General features: G+C 38.3%; 1 protein-coding gene and 1 long non-coding RNA gene across 4 annotated transcripts in view; one reads left to right on the top strand and one right to left on the bottom strand.

Annotated features, from left to right (window-relative positions):
• LOC118764524 overlaps positions 1 to 15,808 on the bottom strand; it is a 20,074-nt gene extending 4,266 nt beyond the window's left edge. Inside the window, exons 1-2 of the long non-coding RNA XR_005000334.1 lie at positions 15,798 to 15,808; positions 8,632 to 8,639 (exon numbers count right to left, since the gene is read on the bottom strand). This is a non-coding gene — a long non-coding RNA (uncharacterized LOC118764524). The remainder of the gene's footprint in view (positions 1 to 8,631; positions 8,640 to 15,797) is intronic.
• Positions 1 to 20,000, top strand: part of LOC115214785 (corticotropin-releasing factor receptor 2) — a 114,186-nt gene that overhangs the window by 28,116 nt on the left and 66,070 nt on the right. The window lies entirely within an intron of this gene.

Here is a 20,000-nt window from a genome sequence, read left to right as displayed (position 1 = left end):
TGGGGCACCGCCTTGATGAATTCTTTTAGTCGAACGGATCGACTCCATTACTTTTTAAAGCCTGGTACTTATTCTATCATTCATCTTTGCCGAACCGCTAAGTACGAAGACGTAACATGCCAACACCGGTTGTCAGCTGTGATGGGGAGACAAACACAAACCCAAAAGACACACACACACACACACCACACACACACACAAATATATATATATTATATATTATATATATATATATGTATATTCGACGGGCTTCTTTCAGTTTCCGTCTATCAAATTTGGTCAGCCCGGAGCTATAGTAGAAGTATGCCCAAGGTGTCATAATATAGTGGGCCTGAACCCGGAACCACCTGGTTGGGAAGCGAGCTTCTTATCATACAGCCACGTCTACTCCTGTACATACAAATATTAAACTTTTACAAAGGCAAAGGTTGAGAGTGACTTCGAAGTTTACAAATAGTATGAAAAATTCCTTCAGTTTAATGTTAAATTGTTTTCAAATAACTTGATTTTAAAGCAAGCATTAAAATGTGTGTGTGTGTGTGTGTGTGTGTGTGTGTGTGTGTGTGTGTGTGTGTGCGTGCGTGTGTGTGCATGCGTGCGCGTGTACGCATTTGTGTGTATTCAGGAGAAATTGTAATTTGATGTGTGTCTGTAAACTGATCTTTAAGAAGGATGAAAGCAATTTATATGTCTAAAATATTCTGTAATCTCCCAACTACGCCAATGTAGAAAATTAAACATTTTTTAAAGCAAACTTTTAAATAAAATACATCAAATAAAGATAAACAACAGCAACAATAACAACAACAATTTCTTTGTTCACACAAGTGAAGAAATCTTTGAAAAGTAGCTAAAAGAAATCAATTTCCTGTGTAAGCCTTAAACGCATTGCTGTTTATACTAATTATTTTGTTTGCAACAATACACTCACTGCACATGGTCATTTTGCTAATTTCTCCTGCAGTTATCATTATCGTCGTCATCGTCGTCACCGTCATTATCATCATCATCATCATCATCATCATTGTCGTCGCCTTTGTCATCATCACCACCATAGTCAACATACTTTCATTCATATCAAAACCGGTTGGATTGTTTAGAAAATGTATGAAAGATGTCAAGAATGTGACACTGCACCCTGTGCTATCAAATATATATGATCCTTGACCATCAAGAACTTTGTATAATGGACTTACGGTTTACTTCTAAATGGTTGTATACTTGTTTCCATAGTGGTCTTTACGGACGTGTAAACGTTTAAGAAAAAGAAGCAAAATGCAAAGAGAGTAAAGCCAAATAAATATGAAGAATGGAACTTCGTACTAAGGACTGGATTGGTCATATATCTTCCTTCAAACAGTTACCCCCTCTTTTTCTCTCTCTTTCTCTCATTTTCTCCTATTCATATCTCACACTTGACAAATATTCTGAAGTAAACCAAATATAGAAAAATAAATATATTTTCCCCACTCGCATCCCTTCAAAAGTATGAAAAATATATTTATAATCCTTTTTGGAACGGTGAATCTTGAAGCAGATAAAGTTACAAATAATAGCATGTAAATGTTGAGCTAAAAAATCTTTGGGTAGAAAATGTCGAAATCTATCCGTGGGACTCGAACCCACGTCCCCTGTAAACAAGACAGGCGTTTTTTTCTTGAGTGTAATATTCTTTTCTACTCTAGGCGCAAGGGCCCGAAATTTTGGGGGAGGGGTCCATCGATTAGATTGATCTCAGGGGCTAAACACAAAGGGGAAAAACAAGGACAGACACACGGATTAAGTCGATTATATCGACCCCTGTGCGTAACTGGTAATTATTTAATCAACCCCCGAAAGGGTGAAAAGCAAAGTCAACCTCGGCGGAATTTGAACTCAGAACGTAACGGCAGACGAAATACCTGTTTCTTTACTACCCACAAGGGGCTAAACACAGAGAGGACAAACAAGGAGAGACACACGGATTAAGTCGATTATATCGACCCCAGTGCGTAACTGGTACTTATTTAATCGACCTCGAAAGGATGAAAGGCAAAGTCGACCTCGGCGGAATTTGAAATCAGAACGTAGCGGCAGACGAAATACTGCTAAGCATTTCGCCCGGCGCGCTAACGTTTCTGCCAGCTCGCCGCCTTCCTTGTGTGTAATGTTGTTTTCTCTTGAGGAAGTTTAACAGCCATTGTGTGAGATGTGTGTGTGTGTGTGTGTGTAGTAGTAGGGGCGGGGGGCAGTAGTGTTAATGTAATCAATACCAGTTTAAAAAATTTTTTTTTTTTTTTAGTTAGGCTAGTGTCAAAGATCGCTGAGCTTAATTGTACAGTGCTTTGCCGGAATTTGAAAGATACAAGGCTTGTTTCTCTATAGCGGCTTATTGAACACACTTTTTATAAATGAACTGGCAGTAATTTCAACGCACCAGGCAAACTACTTAGCGGCATTTCGTCCATCTTTTATGTTCTGAGTTCAAATTCCGCTGAGGTCGACTTTGCCTTTCATCCTTTCGGTGTCGATAAAATAAGTACCACTTGAGCAGTCGATGTAATCGACTTACCCCGAAATCGTTGGTCATGTGCCAACAGTAAGGCGGTGAGCTGACAGAATCGTTATTGCGCTGAATCAGATGCTTTAGATGTTTCGTGCCTCTCTCTTTATCTTCTGTGTTAAAGTCGCCGAAGTATACTTTGCTTTTTCTCCTTCCAGGGTTGATAAATTGAAGTTCCAGTCAAGTATTGGGTTTGTAATAATCAACTTGCCCCTTGCTATATAAAGAATTATTAGTTTGGACCAGACAAAGCCCACCAAAATGAACTTTGTCTTCCATTCTTTCGAGGATCGATAAAACAATTACCAATCAAGTACTCGGTTCGATTATATTGACGAACCCTGTCCCCTGAAAACTGCCAGTTTTGTATCTAAATTAGAAAACCATAATTAGTTTGATCAGGATGGTGGATTGGCAGACTCGTTAGCGCATTGGTAAAAATGCCTCGCGATATTTGTTGCAACAATTTACGTTCTGAGTTCACATCTTGCAGAGCTCAGCAATACCTTTCATTTCTCCAGACTGGGTAAAATAAAGTTTGTCAATTACTTGGGTCAATGCAATCGACTAGCCCTTTCTCTTTGAAACTGTTGGTTTTGTACCCAAATTTGAGTCTGTCCTGAATTTCACCTGGATGAAAAATTCCTCGTGCCCATCGCCTTGACAGAATTTCTGAAACTGGTGTCAATGATACTGCTAACGTTCCACTTGAACAGTTACAGGGAGGGAATTCTAGTGTGTAGACGTTCTGGGGAGGGTTGATTGGGTGTAGTGGTTAGTGTAGGATTTAGGACAGATACAGTATGGGTGACGAGGGCAGACGAGTGAATCGTAAGTGCTTGAGTGACAAGAGACCAACCAGATCACAGAAGAGATGACCAGTTTAGCAAAAGTAGAAAAGACAGAAAATACAAAGAGAGGAGACAGCACATCTGTGAGTCAGATATTGTTGTGTGTTTATGAGCAACTTCGTGTCAATTAATGATTAGGCCTTTATTTGGTTGAGGTCTAGGGTAGTTTATTGTGCATCAGCGTCCCGGAAATGAGAAGAGAACATTACTATGATCTCACCTGAACTTCTTACAATGTTAATATTTGTTAGGAGCTGAAATATTTTCTGGTCCTGAAGAGAAAGGACAATCTCTGAGGTGCAGTCTTTATTGTATAAAGAAAGTATAGCTGCCAAGAGAGATCCTCTCCGGTGATAAGTCTTAACATCTGTTGTAACTTTGAGGGCTCTAGATCTTTTGGGAGCTCTATATCTTTTTGAGAGCTCTATATCTGTTGAGGACTCCAGATCGCTCAAAGACTCTTGATCAGTTGAGAGTTCTAGATTTGTTCATATCTAGTAAGGTGAGGTTTGGTAATGATTTCTTGGTATGCGTAGTGATTATGGTCTTTAGTGCGGTTGAAAGAGACAAATTTTGCATGACTCTATCGGTGGATATTTTCGAGGTCTCAAAGCGTCAGGGTAGATTTAGCGGGAGGTATCTTGGTTGCAAGGGATGACACTTGAGGGAGGAAGGTAAGGGAGGAGTGAAGAGATCGTGAGTGGCTGGACTGAAGGTAAGTAGGTTATTGACGTGTATGACGGAGGATTGTGTAGGGGACAAAAGTGAACAGTGGGACACGCCAAAGATAATAGAAAATGGATCAGCATACACCGCTATGGTATGATCTGATAGGAATCCACCAACTCAAGAGGTGAGAGATGGATGATGCCTGCAAGCAGGCAGTTTTGCTTAGAGATTTGCACGTCAGATTAGACTGGATGCTTTGCTAATCCAAAGAAAAGATAGAAATAAAAAAAGACAGCAAATACGTTTGGAAACAATGACGGTCTCTCTATGATGGAAACCTCCATGAATTTTTGGGACCTATATTTACCAGTTTGTACAGGCCTAATGTTAATTGAGACTATACAAAGGAAAAGTAAGGGACACTTTCGGTCAGCTAACTGTATGTGTCATCAACACATAATGTAGAGCAGAGGTCAGCAAACTTCTTTTATCATTAACCACCACCATTGAATTGTTGATAACTTATCGAACCCTATCATACAAAATTCTGATGCAAAATTAAAAAATGTAATTAATTTAAAAAAATTGATTTATAAACAATAACTCCTTCGTTCTTTTGTGCCGTTGCCGCTTTTTAATTAGAAATATCAAAGGAGATTTAATGAAAATACTTAGCGAAATTCGTAAATAACAATAGAATTTCAGTCATATTATATTGATATTATCGGAATATTTATTGAGAAATATGTAGTTGGTGAATACTAATCATTGCATCGATGTTTGGTTGGAAACTAGTGAGTTTTAGTCTTAAATTACTATTCTCTTCCACATTTAGTTCGCTTAATAATTTAGCACCCTTAATACTTAAAATCGTTTCAGGTTTTTATCGACCCTTTGTATAGCCACTGAGACTCACTTCGCCGAATCCTGCTCTGTTCACTTTGCATCAAATCGCCTCTCACTCCATCCACGGAAATAATCTTCAATTGTGTCATACAAAAATTATCTCCCACAACAGCCCCAGAAGCAATCACTACACTGATCTAGAAAATAATATCGTATAAACCATTTAAATACGAGCAACACATAACTGGAACCCTCAAGGCTGCGACAAATGCTAAGAATTACAATCACTGAGGATCCCTCTCTGCAATCCCACTCGACTGATTGTCATGAAGTCACTCACGGACACAGTCCAACATTCAGTCCCGCAGTGCTCTGTCCTCTCTCTGTCTTTTTATACCTCTACAGCACTGCTCTAGTGCAACCCATCAAGCACTTCTGACTCACTCGTCTCTTCTCGTCAAACGTAGTCTTCCCACCATATACCTATTCCTCACAATGACCACTACATCTTACTCTTCCTCACCAAAACATCATCCCTTTGAAATTTCCTCCTTATCCATATTTTCCCTCACTACCTTCAACCTTCAACAGTTCAAGAGCAACATTAACCATATCAATCTCACCAGAATAAGCCATGAACACAACATCTTCTTCCACATTAAATCGATAAAGTAATTAAACCAAGTACAATGCCAGTCTCGAGATGGTATAAGCCTTTCCAATCTTTTCCTCCTACTGCAAAAGAGTAGATACTTCGAGTATTTGTTCTGAAACACTCCCGAGTGTCGGTTGGTATTTTTTGTGTAAATGATGCTGCTTATAGTTAGTAACCAACTCTTTTGGAATTATTCAATCTCACTTGCGTGTCACAAGTTAGGGTTAAATTTGTAACTGCCCCAGTGAGTTAAAACCTATCCAAACATGTGTTCAATTAAATGCTTTCCTCTGAGATCGAGATTATTGAGTTCTAGTATTGACACGGAGCCATCCATTTTGAGGAGAGGAAAGATAAAAGGCAAAGTTGACCTTGGTGGAAATTGAACTCAGATGTAAAGGGCCTTCACTAAATATCGCAAAACATTATATCCCGCGCTTTAACGATCCTTCCAATCAACTGCAATATCTCGATTTAATAAAAGCTGTTATAAATGTTGGTTTACATTGTATAGAGAGGCGAGAATGGGAATAAAGAGAGATACCGAGTGAATTAACATACGAAGCTCTGTGACAAGTAATGAGTAAATGGACGCAACACACACACACACACACAATCATACAGAGGAAGAGAGTAGATGACAGATTAAATGTGAGAGGAGTTTTACAAATGAGAAATTTGTTTTATTTTATTTTATTTTAAAGTAATAAATATTTTTTCTTTTGAAAATATATTTTGATAGGACACTCAAAGAAATTCTGTTGCTTAAGAAAGCTACTGGCAATTAATTGTATAACATTTCGTATTATTTCTAGAATTAATTCTGGGGGCTTCTCAGCGCCATGTAATAAAACCTTTTATTCTTACTTGGACGAGTCAACCAGCATTCAGGCCTGAATGTTGAATGTTTCCAAATGCAGTTCCTTAGGTTCAGGGTATTAAAAAAAATGCATACATTTACAATGCTAATCGTTTCGTTAAGGTTACTTTTCAAATATGTGGCTCCAGGTTCAACTTTACAGCACAGTCTCTGAGCAAATGTCTTTTGCCATATTCTCGGGTCGACCATTGTGTGTGAAATTTGGTTGGTTGTCAAGTAGTGGAGAGGACACACAAACACACACACACGACGTACTTCCGCGCAATTTCAGTCTACGAAATTCACTCACAAGACATCTGTCAAGCCTATGGCAATAATAGACGACATTTGCACAAGGTGCCGTGTAGTGGGACTGAACCCAAAACCATAATGTTGTAAAGCGAGCTTCTTAATAACAGCCGCACTTATGCAAACATATTTTTCTCTGTGTTCTGAAATGAATTTGTTAAAATAACCTTTCATTTGTACTTGATACCTTTTTAGCTCTACCGAACGTGCCTTTTTAGTCGTCATATTTTCAATACTAATTATTTATGTATCCACTTCTACCTTTGTGGTGTTGTAAATACCCCCTCGCCCCCCGTCGACAGTATATTTAGGGAGTTATATACTTAATCATGTCAGAAATTTTTCTTGACCACAATTTTAATTCACTGAAAGGAGAAGAACTGTCCCACTACTTAGAAGAGGAATCTTACAAGTATTTCTATTATTCTCTTTACCGTTTATTCTCGTGCCTTAATATCTCATAGAATTTCTGAACTTAATTAACTGCGCCACATTACTCGATACCTCTTTATACGTCCACATGCCACAACATCCTTACTGTATGATACGACATCTGCAACTGATAAACTATAAATCATTTTCCAGACGACTTAACTGTTTGCTTACCCTGGGTACAACATGATACAAAGAACATATTTTCCTGGAGTCAATGCATTATATATGTATTTCTTTACTACCCACAAGGGGCTAAGCACAGAGGGGACAAAGAAGGACAGACAAACGGATTAAGTTGATTACATCGACCCCAGTGCGTAACTGGTACTTAATTTATCGACCCCGAAAGGATTAAAGGCAAAGTCGACCTCGACGGAATTTGAACCCAGAACGTAACGGCATACAAAATACGGCTACGCATTTCGCCCGGCATGCTAACGTTTCTTATTTATTTATTGCCCACAAGGGGCTACACAGATATGGGACAAACAAGGACAGACAAACGGATTAAGTCGATTACATCGACCCAGTGCGTAACTGGTACTTAATTTATCGACCCTAAAAGGATGAAAGGGAAAGTCAACCTCGGCGGAATTTGAACTCAGGACGTAACGGCGGACGAAATACCACAAAGCATTTCGCCCGGCGTGCTAACGTTTCTACCAGCTCACCGCCTCTCTGTGTAGCCCCTTGTGGACAATAAAGAAATAAGAAACGTTAGCACGCCGGGCGAGATGCGTAGCCGTATTTCGTATGCTGTTACGTTCTGGGTTCAAATTCCGCCGAGGTCGACTTTGCTTTTCATCCTTTCGGGGTCGATAAATTATATATGATACATATTGCACCGCCTCCACTTTTCTTTTAACCACTAAGGTAACTTAGAGCTTATGAAAACAAAGATTTATATTACTCAGAGCGTATGAAAAAAGGACTAAATGTCTGAAAACAAGAATGGACGTTTAGGGCAAACTTACGGAAATGCTTTGGACAGACAAAGGGTTAAAAACTATGAGTGTATAGCTTCTATGTATTACGTTAGAACTGTAGTCAATTACTCGTATAGTTAGTGTGCTCAATCTAAAATTTTTAATACCAATCGAATTTTTATATAGTGTTTATTTTCAATTTTTAATTTTGCTTACTCTTTACTCTTTACTCTTTTACTTGTTTCAGTCATTTGACTGCGGCCATGCTGGAGCACCGCCTTTAGTCGAGCAAATCGACCCCGGGACTTATTCTTTGTAAGTCCAGTACTTATTGTATCGGTCTCCTTTGCCGAACCGCTAAGTGACGGGGACGCAAACACACCAGCATCGGTTGTCAAGCAATGCTAGGGGGACAAACACAGACACACACACACACACACACACACATATATATATATATATATATATATATATATATATATATATATATATATATATATATACATATATACGACAGGCTTCTTTCAGTTTCCGTCTACCAAATCCACTCACAAGGCATTGGTCGGCCCGGGGCTATAGCAGAAGACACTTGCCCAAGATGCCACGCAGTGGGACTGAACCCGGAACCATGTGGTTGGTTAGCAAGCTACTAACCACACAGCCACTCCTGCGCCTTGTTTATTCTTAATTTACTTGTTTCATTAATTCTTGTGTTTTTCTACTCTAATTCTAGATTCTCAGTTTCTTGGTGTTGATCTATTTTGTCGCGACTTTGCTTTTATTCATTTTCTTGTTTTAAACCCTTATTTACCATACTTCTCAAGCCCCATGTCCACACAAATATATTTAGCTGCATTTCGGCCGTCTTTTATGTTCTGAGTTCAAATTCCGCTGAGGTTGACTTTGCCTTTCATCTTTTCGGGGTTAATAAAATAAGTACCAGTTGCGCACTGATAAAAAAAAAAAGACCGATAGAATAAGTACCAGGCTTAACAAAATTAAGTATTGGGGTCGATTCATTCGATTAAAAATTCATCAAAGCCAGTATGGCCACAGTCTAATGACTGAAACAAGCAAAATAAAAATTTTTTTAAAATTACTTTAAAATAAAATTAAATGAAATTAATTTTTTTTATTTGCGTGATTCTTCCCTTTGCTACTCTGTCATTTATTCCCTCCCCTCTTCCTTTCCATCTCCCTTCCTCTATTCCTGTGATTCTTTTTCTTCAGCAGTGCGTGTGGGGGGGGGACTCATTGCCGGCCACCACGCCTAGTAAGTGCACTCATTCTACAGCTTTCCAGTTATTTCTCTCTGTGTCTCTCTTTTATGATCTCGCTTTCCACCTCTCTCTATGCGATATAAAGCGTGAATGGAGAAACAAGCAAGCAACCAACCAAACTTTATATCGGCTATTTTCAAATAGTGATTCACGGTTGTAATATTAAATTGTATTCACGCCAGTTTTTCTTCCATTTCACATGCGTTGATGACAGATACCGAAATGGTATAACTAAGATGGAATTTAATTAACATTATATAAAGGCCTTTGTCTTACAATATAATGTATTTATGCATCAGGTTTTCACTATAGCATCGACAGTAGCAAATTTGATTGGTTTAGTCTGTAAATCCGAGTTGTATGTAAGAAACCATTTCTTCTATTAGCTTTTGTATTCTGTGCGTAGAATGAATATTAGATGTGCATTCAACGCGTCACGAAAGCGGACACTTTGCTAAGAAATAACTGGAACAGAAGTCAATTAATCGACAATTTACAGTAGAATCAGATCAGTTAATACTGAATCCATAGTGAAATTGGTTACACTGTCAACTTGAAGCATGAGGCATTCAGAGAAACTAGAATTTGTTATGTAATACATGAGGTTAAACTTGATATGTGCGAATGTAAGTCTCCACTTCCGCCAGTTTAGTCGACATGTGTCTTACATTCAAAGAGATGATGTTCGTAGCTGGAGACCTCTTCCGGACGATCCTGTTATAAAAGTTATCGAATAAAATATAAAAGAAAAGATATGAGATATTGATTGCTCTGAAGAAAAGTAGTTTGATCATGTACAATAAAGAATTGGGTATAGAAGTGAAGGATCTGACTCCATTGATCCTCCGGTATCTCAATAATTTTATCTCATCTATCATTTTGAGACCTTGATAGTTTTAGAAATGGATGCATGACTGTGTTTCTGGGAATGCATGACTGTGTTTCTTTTTCTAGTTAATTTTAGTTAATTTTTGTTTATTTTCAGATCATTAAAATGGAATGTCAAGTTAAGAAAAACGAGCATTTTCGACACCTCCTTCTTTTTGCTTTTAATCAAAGTTCTAAGGCCGCAAAAGCTGATCGTGACGTTTGTGCTGTGTATGGAGAGATGCCATAGCTGACAGAATCGCTCGGGATTGGTATGCCAAGTTCAAAAATGGAAATTTTGACCTCAAAGACGCACCTCGTTCTGGCCGTCCAGTTGAGTTCGATGAAAAGCGATTAAATCAACTTTTGCACGAAAATTCTCGTCAAACCACAAGGGAACAGACAGAGAAAATTAAATGCTCCCACACTGCTATAGTGAAGCATCTTCAATCGATGGGAAAGGTTCAGAAGTATGAAGCATGGGTTCCACATGCTTTAAATGACAACAACAAAAATCAACGAGCCACAATCTCCGCTGGTTTCCTTACTCATCACCGCTCAACTCATGGACACAAGCAACGATTTCTTTACCGAATCGTTACTGGCGACAAAAAATGGTGCCTGTACATCAATATGAAGCAGCATAAGGAATGGCTTAGCACCGGTAAGCAAGCGACACCGCGCGTGAAACAAAATCTTCATCGCGTAAAACGATGTTGTGCGTATGGTGGGACTGGAAAGGGATTATTCATTACGAATTGCTTGAACGGAACCAAACGGTCAACGCGGAACTCTATGTTCAACAGATGGAACGACTCAACCCGGCCACATCCACCGTACTCTCCTGATTTGGCACCAACGGATTTCCACGTCTTTCAAATGCTATGCGCGGAGTTTCGTTCAATACTGATGCAGAATTGGTTGGGCCAATTTTTCGAGTCGAAAACGGGTGATTTCTACCAACGAGGTATTGAAAATCTTGTTGAACGTTGGAAAGAAGTTGCAAACATCAAGGGTGAATACATTATTGATTAATTAGTTGTTATTTTTATTAAAACTTTTTAAAAATAAAAATTTAAAAAAAAACCGGCGGGAACTTAGTTGCCAACCCAATACATCGCAGTCTCGGTTTGTTGAGAGTTTCTCTCTCTCTCTCTCTCTCTCTCTCTCTCTCTCTCTCTCTCTCTCTCTCTCTCCTCTCTCTCTCTCTCTCTCTCTCTCTCTCTCTCTCTCTCTATCTCTCTCTCTCCTCTCTCTCTCTCTCTCTCCATACATACACACACATACACATGCGCATATATATATATACATATATATATATATATATAATATATATATATATATATATACATATACATATACAATTATATATACCATGCTTCCCCGAAAATAAAACCCGGTCCTATATCAATTTTGCATCCAAAAAACGCATTATGGCTTATTTTCGGGGGATGTCTTATATTTTTGCGGACAAATCCAAGAAAAACAAAAGAGTCTCATGTCCTCGTGTAAAAGGAAAAAAATTGTAAAAAGGAAATCTATGTTTTTAGTTATCAAAAGTTTATTTATTTGCTTACAGTTTTTAGTCAAGTACAAACATTTCGTCCTCTTCTGGAACACATTCATAAATCATCAAACTCCGAATTTCAGAGTGAATTTCTTGCAAATCCATTTCCTGTAGAATCATGGACTCCAGTCATGTTTGGCAATAGAACTTTCTTTAAATGAACCCTTTTTGTCCAAGTATCCTGCTCGTTGTGCATTGGCAACGCAACTGTCGGTAATTTTATTCCATGAATTCTTCACCCAATTCACAATTTCTTGGAATTTGAGTTTGATAAAGTTTCCCCGCTGTTTTCTCTCCATTCTGTGTTCGATATATTCATTCACTTCCATCCGTAAATAATCCTTGAAGAGCTTGTTTATTACAAGATCTAATGTTCGTAGATATCAAGTCTTTCCCGTAGGAATCATTATGTGGTCAATTCTTCTTTCAGAAAGGAAGGTTTTCCTATCGTTTGCGTGATGAGTACTGGCCGAATCCTAGACTAAAATACCTCTTTGAGAACCACATAAAAGAAATGACATAGTTAAATCAACCCATTTTCTTCCGTGCACCAAGCCTTTTCCGTTTCAAGAGCATAAATGCTCGAAACTCGTTCTATTTTCTCTTTTTTGCCATTTGTGATGATAAGCGGTGGGGGATTTGTTCCAGCATGACAAATTGCTAAAATACAAGTAACTCTTGCACTTTCTTAATCCGTTGAGGCAACGTTGATTGACGAGGCACCTGTCTGTTCAATTGTCGCTTTAGATCTTTGGCCCATAAATACTGCAGTCTCATCCATAGCAATTATATTGGATAGATTGTATTTAGAAAATTCGATGCCATCAACGAAGGACTTGAATGCAGGTGCACGTTGAATCACTTCAGCATCCTCCAGCTAGAACAGTGCTGTCGATCTTCTTAGAGAGAGCTCATATCGCCGAAGGAAGTTATCCAACCAATGAAGTGATGCTTTGAATATTTCTGGGGGTATATCCAACTGTGGTGCCATTGCAAGAGCAAATTCTTGAATATCAGCCCTACGTACAACCAAAGCCTTTGTTCTTATGTCAGCAATCCATCCCAAGGTAATAACTTCCAGATCCGAAAATAACGGTTGTCGACCTGATCCACACTTGCGCTTCTTAGCACTTCCCTCATCCACCTGTCTGATGAGATTATCCTACCCTGCTCGCCATTTTCGAACCATTCGGAGATCCATCTTCTTCTTAGAGAAAGCCGTAAGGTTCTTGTTATGTGACTCTTCCACAATCCCTTTCTTGTACTCCACGGAATAACTCTTTCTTTTTGCACTCATCTTGCCTCGGGGAAAAAAGGAGTCAAACCAAGGCAGACAACTCCGTGCATGCGCGCTTAGCGCAGACTTTAACCAAGCTCGGTAATTGGTTTATTTTGCAAACATCACATGGTTTTGCTAACAAGCTGATGCAATTTTGACTAGGTCTTATTTTCGGGGTAGGGCTTCTATTAAAAACATCCTGAAATAAAATGGTAGGGCATATTTTCGGAGTAGGTCTTATTTTGGGGGAAACACGGTATGTGTGTGTGTGTGTGTGTGTGTGTGTGATAGAGAAAGAAAGAAAGAAAGAAAGAAAGAAAGAAAGAAAGAAAGAAAGAAAGAAAGAAAGAAAACAGACATGGGCTTGGTATTCCTTTATTACATATTTTACGTACGTAAAGAACTATCAAATTCATACCAGTGTTTACTTCTCGCATAATTGATGTTCTCTTTATAATACAGAAGGAATTTAATGCGATTATTAATATGAGCCACAACTTGAACTGTACATTTATCGTGCACTGAGTGCATCCATTTCTACTTATAGGTGTGTGTGCGCATGTGTATATACATATATGTATGTATGAGTGTGCATTTATCTATCTATGTATGTGTGTGCATATATATATATATATATATATATATATATATATATATATATATATATATATAAACGATAATACAGATGGATTGGGGTTCACTACAGCTACTTCAGACGTGTTCTTTATTGATGAACAAAAGTGTCACATCATGTAAAAAAAAAAAAAACGTTTTCTTCGGGTGAATAAAAAAGATAAATTAATATTTAGATATTACTGTATTTCGGGAAGATCATTTTTTTTTTTTTGGTCAAATAAACACACGCACTATATATTCGTTCTTCACTCGTTTATTACTGTTCTTGTTCTAGCTCATGGGCATTGTCCGGAAATTTTCCGTTATACATCTGTGACCTCCTCAGCGACACTTTCCGACTTCGTGTGTGTTCTTGCTCTGCTTATTCCATTCTGTTCTCCTATGATGTGTATCCTTTATATGCGCATGAATTTCTCACAAAATAGAACATAATGAAAGACGACTCTACCAATCAGGTTACAACTAGGAGAGAGAGAGAGATAGAGAGAGTGTGTGTGTGTGTGTGTGTGTGTGTGTGTGTGTGTGTATGTGTGTGTGTGTGTGTGTGTTTACCTATGTATTTTTATGGCATACCTCACATTAGCTGTATTCTTGTTTTCAAACTCACATGCACCAATGTGTGCGTGTGTGCGCGCGCGCGAGTATGCTTGTGTTTGCCCCTCCACCATCACTTAATAACCGATGTTGGTGTGTTTACGTCCCCGTAACTTATAAGTTCGGCAAAATAGACCGACAGAATAAGTACTAGGCTTGTATGTAATATATATATATATATATATATATATATACTACATATGTGGAAAATCGGTGTGTGTTTGTTTGTGGCGTCGTTAGCAAACTCCCCCTACATCGTTTTATTGATTTTGATGAAACTCGACACGTGAGTAGAACTCATGTCTGGAAATCTCGTGACAAATCGATAATAGGGCCCTTCCAATGGATCCTTCTATCTACTGCATACTACTAATATTTTATTTAAACAACCCAAGGGAAATAACCCATACCACCTGCAGATTTTAGCGAAGCGATCAGTGTTTGATTCTCATGATCAGCCGACCTAATTCTGCATTTCACTACTCACAGTTTTGAACTGCTAAACATTATTATTGCACTTCCTTAATTTGAATCTTAAACATTAAAGACTTCATTCATACATTTCTATACATACATACTTTTTTGAATGCTCATTACTCCGATAATTCTGCATTTTTATAGTTGCACTTTTTCCATGACAGTAGATATATTTTTTATTCTACAACGTATTTGTAGAGGCTTGTACATGTTTGCACTTTTTCGTGACGGAAAATACACTTTTTGTGGCAGTTATAACGAAATTTCTTTCTTATATCACAGTAATAAGGCATTTCAACAGAACATCTTCACCCCCGGAATTACCGGGTACACCAGCTAGTATAAATATATATATATATTATATATATATATATATATATATATATATATATATATATATATATATATATATACATACATACACTCAATGTATGTTTTACTTGTTCTTTGGTACACTGTGGTTTAGCGCGGTAGGGATGGTTTTCTAAAAACACAGGGTGTAAAGACACCTGAAAATGATAGACGGGTAAGACAACTCGCCCCGATTCAGTTCGCCCCCACGCCTCCCGGTTCGATTCAGCTACACGATGTTGATAAGTCACAAGAATGGCGAAATGTCGGCATCCATCACTCGCTTGTGCCTGCTGGCTTTCGGCATTTTGTTTTCTGTCCTATTTTGTGTCCTTCCTCATTACTATTATGATATGCCTAGCGTTTAGTAATACTTGTGCAAAACTTATCATTTCGTGTATCCATTCTCGACGTCAGGCTTGTTACAATATTAGAAAAAAACTGCATGAAATGTTGTAAGAATGGTCTGAGTGAACGAGCCTACTCTGAGCGCGCACCTGTAGGTTGAAGAAGGACAATGTGGAGAGAGCACTTGCCCTAATGGTCAGGGCGACCGTAGTTTTGTGGTGTTTCGACGAGCAGCCCTACGAAGTTTCCCTCTTTTGGGAAATTAGCCATTGTTATAATTTTATTATTTTGTTACTTTTTTTCTACTTCTAACACGCCTTTTATGCAACCCCACATTGTATTGTCCTGTACCGTCTTCAATGTTTTTTGTGATCCCTTAGTGGTTAATAAAGAAAACATCATCATCATCCTCATCATTATTGTTGTTGTTGGTGGTGGTGGTGTTGTTGTTGTTGTTGTTGTTGTTGTTGATAAGGCAGCGAGCTGTCAGAATCGTTAGCACGCCGGGCAAGACCGCTTAGCGGCATTTCGTCCGTCTTTACGTTCTGAGTTCAAACTCCACCTAGGCTGACTTTGCTTTTCATCCTTCCGGGGTCTATAAAATAAGTACCAGGTGAACAATTAGGTCAATGTAATCGACTCCCCGCTCCCCACGAAATTACTGGCTTTGTGCCAACATTTGAAACCATTATTATTGTTCAAACATGTCCAGGAAATTGTAAGGAAGAATTCTTTTAATTTATTCGCATTGAGAGAGATATGTATCCATATAGCAGTCAGCCAAAACTGGTGTTTTTAAACAAAATTATATATTTTTGTTATTTGTCTACATGTTTGCCATATCAAATTATGTTCGTTCATTGATTTCCAATGTAATTCTCATCATATTGACTTTGCCTTTCAACCTTCTGGAGTTGATGAAATAAATACCAGTTACATAACGACTTCAACTCGGTTATATTTCGTCTGTTCAAACGTGTGCTCCTGTGCCGAAGTTATAAATTAATATTTAATCTAAGAGAGACACATATCTATTCAACTTTGTTCAGAATGTCTCATACATCAACCAACATTTGACAACCATTTATTCACTCTAACTCCAACATGAATTTGTTTTTATACCAGATTTCTACTATATTATTTTAATGGCTGCTAACTGTTGGTTGAATTAGATTTCAATAGATGATTTTTCTTCTTTACCTATGAATAAAATACAGACCGCAATAAGCCTCCATTTAGACTGTGTGTATGTGTGTGTGTGTGTGTATATATATATGTATGTATATATATATATATATATATATATATAGTATATATATATATATATATATATATATATATATTATATATATATATATATATTAAATGCATTTATGCTTTTAATAGCGTCCGTGTAAAGCCAACTACGGAGAAGATCATTTACCACAAAATCAATAATATAACGCAAAAGAAAAAGAATTTATTAGCAGATTTGCCTAACACCATGAAGCTTTCCCATTACTTTAATGCCAATAGATTACGCTCCGATAGGATAATGTTGATACTATTCACTAAATGTATAGAATCATACATTGCTTTACTTATTGCTTGTTACTGTTTATTTACTCCAGGCAAAGGAGTACTGCGAGCTGAATGAAAGAAAATAGAGCAACATATTTTCTTATCGATTGCCACTTTTATATATTAATGTATTTTGATATTGGTTGTTGCGTTCCTTTTGGTGAAAATTTGATTTAAAATGACTCAGGATTCTTGGTAAAAGTAAGTAATACCGGATCTAATAGCTTATATAGTAATGAAATGTTATCGACGTAGGAAGGATGAAAGGCAAAATCAAACCTGGCGGAATTTAAACGCAGAGCGTAAAGACGGACGAAATGCAGCCAAGCATTTTGCCCGGCGTGCTAACGCTTCTGACAGCTCATCGTCTTGATAATAATAATAATAATAATAATAATAATAATAATAATAATAATAATAATAATAAAATTATGGGGAGGGGCCAGTCGATTAGATCAACCCCTGTACGCAACTGGTACTTAATTTATCGACCCCGAAAGTATGAAAGGCAAAGTCGACCTCGACGGAATTTGAACTCAGAACGTAGCGGCAGACGAAACACCGCTAAGCATTTCACCCGGCGTGTTAACATTTCTGCCAGCTCGCCGCTTCAATAACAATAATAAGAATCCTTTCTACTATAGGTACAAGGTCGATTACATTGACCCTAGTGATCAACTGGTACTTAATTTATCGACCCCGAAAGGATGAAAGGCAAAGTCGACCTCGGCGGAATTTGAACTCAGAACACGAAGACGGATGAAGTACCGTTAAGCATTTCGCCCGGCATGCTAACGTTTCTATAGGTAGAAGACATCTTGGGGAAGAGGGCAAGTCGGTTATATTGACTCCAGTTCTTGACTGGTATTTAATTCATTGACCCTGAAAGGATAAAAAGCAAAATCGACCCAGAATTTGGACTCAGACCGTAAAGTCGTAAGAAATTCTGCAAAGAATTTTTTCCGCCATGCTAATGATTCGGTCAGCCCGCTGCTTTAATAATAATAATGAAAATCACGAGAGGCGTAAGCAGTTTCATTCCGTTTTGAAGGAGAGCAAAATATTTGCTATTGACTTCATGCATGATACTCAGACTGAATAATCAGAGGGAGGTGCAGCAATAGTTACTATAAAAAAGGTAAAATTAAGCACATGAACAATTGGCTGGTAGGTGGAAGCAGAAACCTCTACATGGAAACTATGTGACCCGCAGCAAACAAGCTGATATTGATCAGAAGCACACCCATCAGTGGTTACGAAGCTCAGAGTTAAAAGCAGAGGGCCAAGGCTTCATCCTAGCTGCTCAAGATCAAAGCATTTTGATCCAGAACTACCGAGCCAATATGATGAAAAATGTAGTAGATCCGAAGTATCGATTCTGCAATGAGATTGAAACAGTGGATCACTTAATCTTGGGCTGTTAACTTTTAGCACCAGTAGAGTATAAATGAATACATGACAGAGTTGGCCAATATCTATATTGGTCCATAAGTCGGTATCATAGAATCAAAACTGTTGACAAGTTATATAAGCACCACCTTGAGGCTGTAACTGAAGGAGAAAATGTAACAACTCTTTGGAACTTTCCATTACATAATAAAGTCTGTTTATAGATCGGTGATTATTCTTTGTGATCATAATATCTCGTCAAACGAATTGGACAAGATTAGAAAATATAGAGGTTTGCTCAATGAAATCGGAAATGATGTGGCATCTCGAGGCAGTTACAATACCAGTAATTGTAGAAGCGCTAGGAATAATAGAAAAAAGAACTGAAAATTAATTGAAACTGAGCCCTGGTTTATATTCCATGCAAGAAGTGCAATGATTGTTGTAACTGCTATGTTACATGTATTGAGAAGAGCATTGTCGCTGTGAGAACGACTACCACCCATGTAGATAACTTTTTTTTCGTAACTTCATTTGGTTTTGTAAATGAACAATCTGGTGTATTTATTTTAATGGCCTATCAATGTATACAGTGAATTTCTTTGCTCTAAACGTCGGGAAGATACTTGGAAAAAGAAGAAACAAAATTGAGAAAAGATAAATTAATGATGGTGATGATGATGATGATGATGATGATGATGGTGGTGGTGGTGGTGGTGCCGGTGGTGGTGGTGGTGGTGGTGGTGGTGGTGTAGGTGGTGGTGGTGCCGGTGATGGTCGTGGTGGTGGTCGTTGTGGTGGTCGTGGTCGTGGTGATGGTGGTCGTGGTGGTGGTGGTGGTGATGATGTTGATGATACTCTCTTTAGTGGCCACCAGGGCCGAACACAAAACATAAAGGACGATACACAAACGAGGAACAGTGGGATTAAACATGTAAACAGCGAAGAAAACAGAACAATTAACAAGGAGATTAAACCAACAATGTGTTCCCCCAATAGGAGTGAGTTCCACCGAGAGGTGACCAAAGGAACCTCACAAACTTTGGCCCTCCTAACACCAAAGGCACCTCAGGTAGGCACCCCTCTCCTCATTTCATCCGTCATACAGGCGCACACTTAGAGCAGGCCCGTTCACACGGACTATTCTTGCCACATTCACCCACCTTTCAATAAACTTACTATGTGACACCACCTCCCTCTCCAGCATCACTTTCCTTTTCTACTCTAGGCACAAAGCTCGAAATTTGGTGGGAGGGTGCCAGCCGATTAGATCGACCCCAGTACGTAACTGGTACTTAGTTTATCGACCTCGAAAGGATGAAAGGCAAGGTCGACCTCGGCGGAATGTGAACCTAGAACGTAAAGACAGACGAAATATCGCTAAGCAGTTCGCCCGGCATGCTAACGTTTCTGCCAGTTTGCCACCTTAAAAGAAAACAGGAATTGAGAAAGAAAAAAACTAGCCCTTGGATTGCATGGCCATAGGATCGAGTACAACGTGAAGATTGTTCTAGTTATGAATGATTGAAGGAATAATTAGCTAAAAGACAAGTGAATGAG

Source organism: Octopus sinensis, linkage group LG8 (genome assembly GCF_006345805.1).
Source record: "Octopus sinensis linkage group LG8, ASM634580v1, whole genome shotgun sequence".
Taxonomy (NCBI): Eukaryota; Metazoa; Mollusca; class Cephalopoda; order Octopoda; family Octopodidae; genus Octopus; species Octopus sinensis.
The sequence above is the reverse complement of the archived record's forward strand: the minus strand, read 5'-3'. Positions and strand labels throughout refer to the sequence as shown.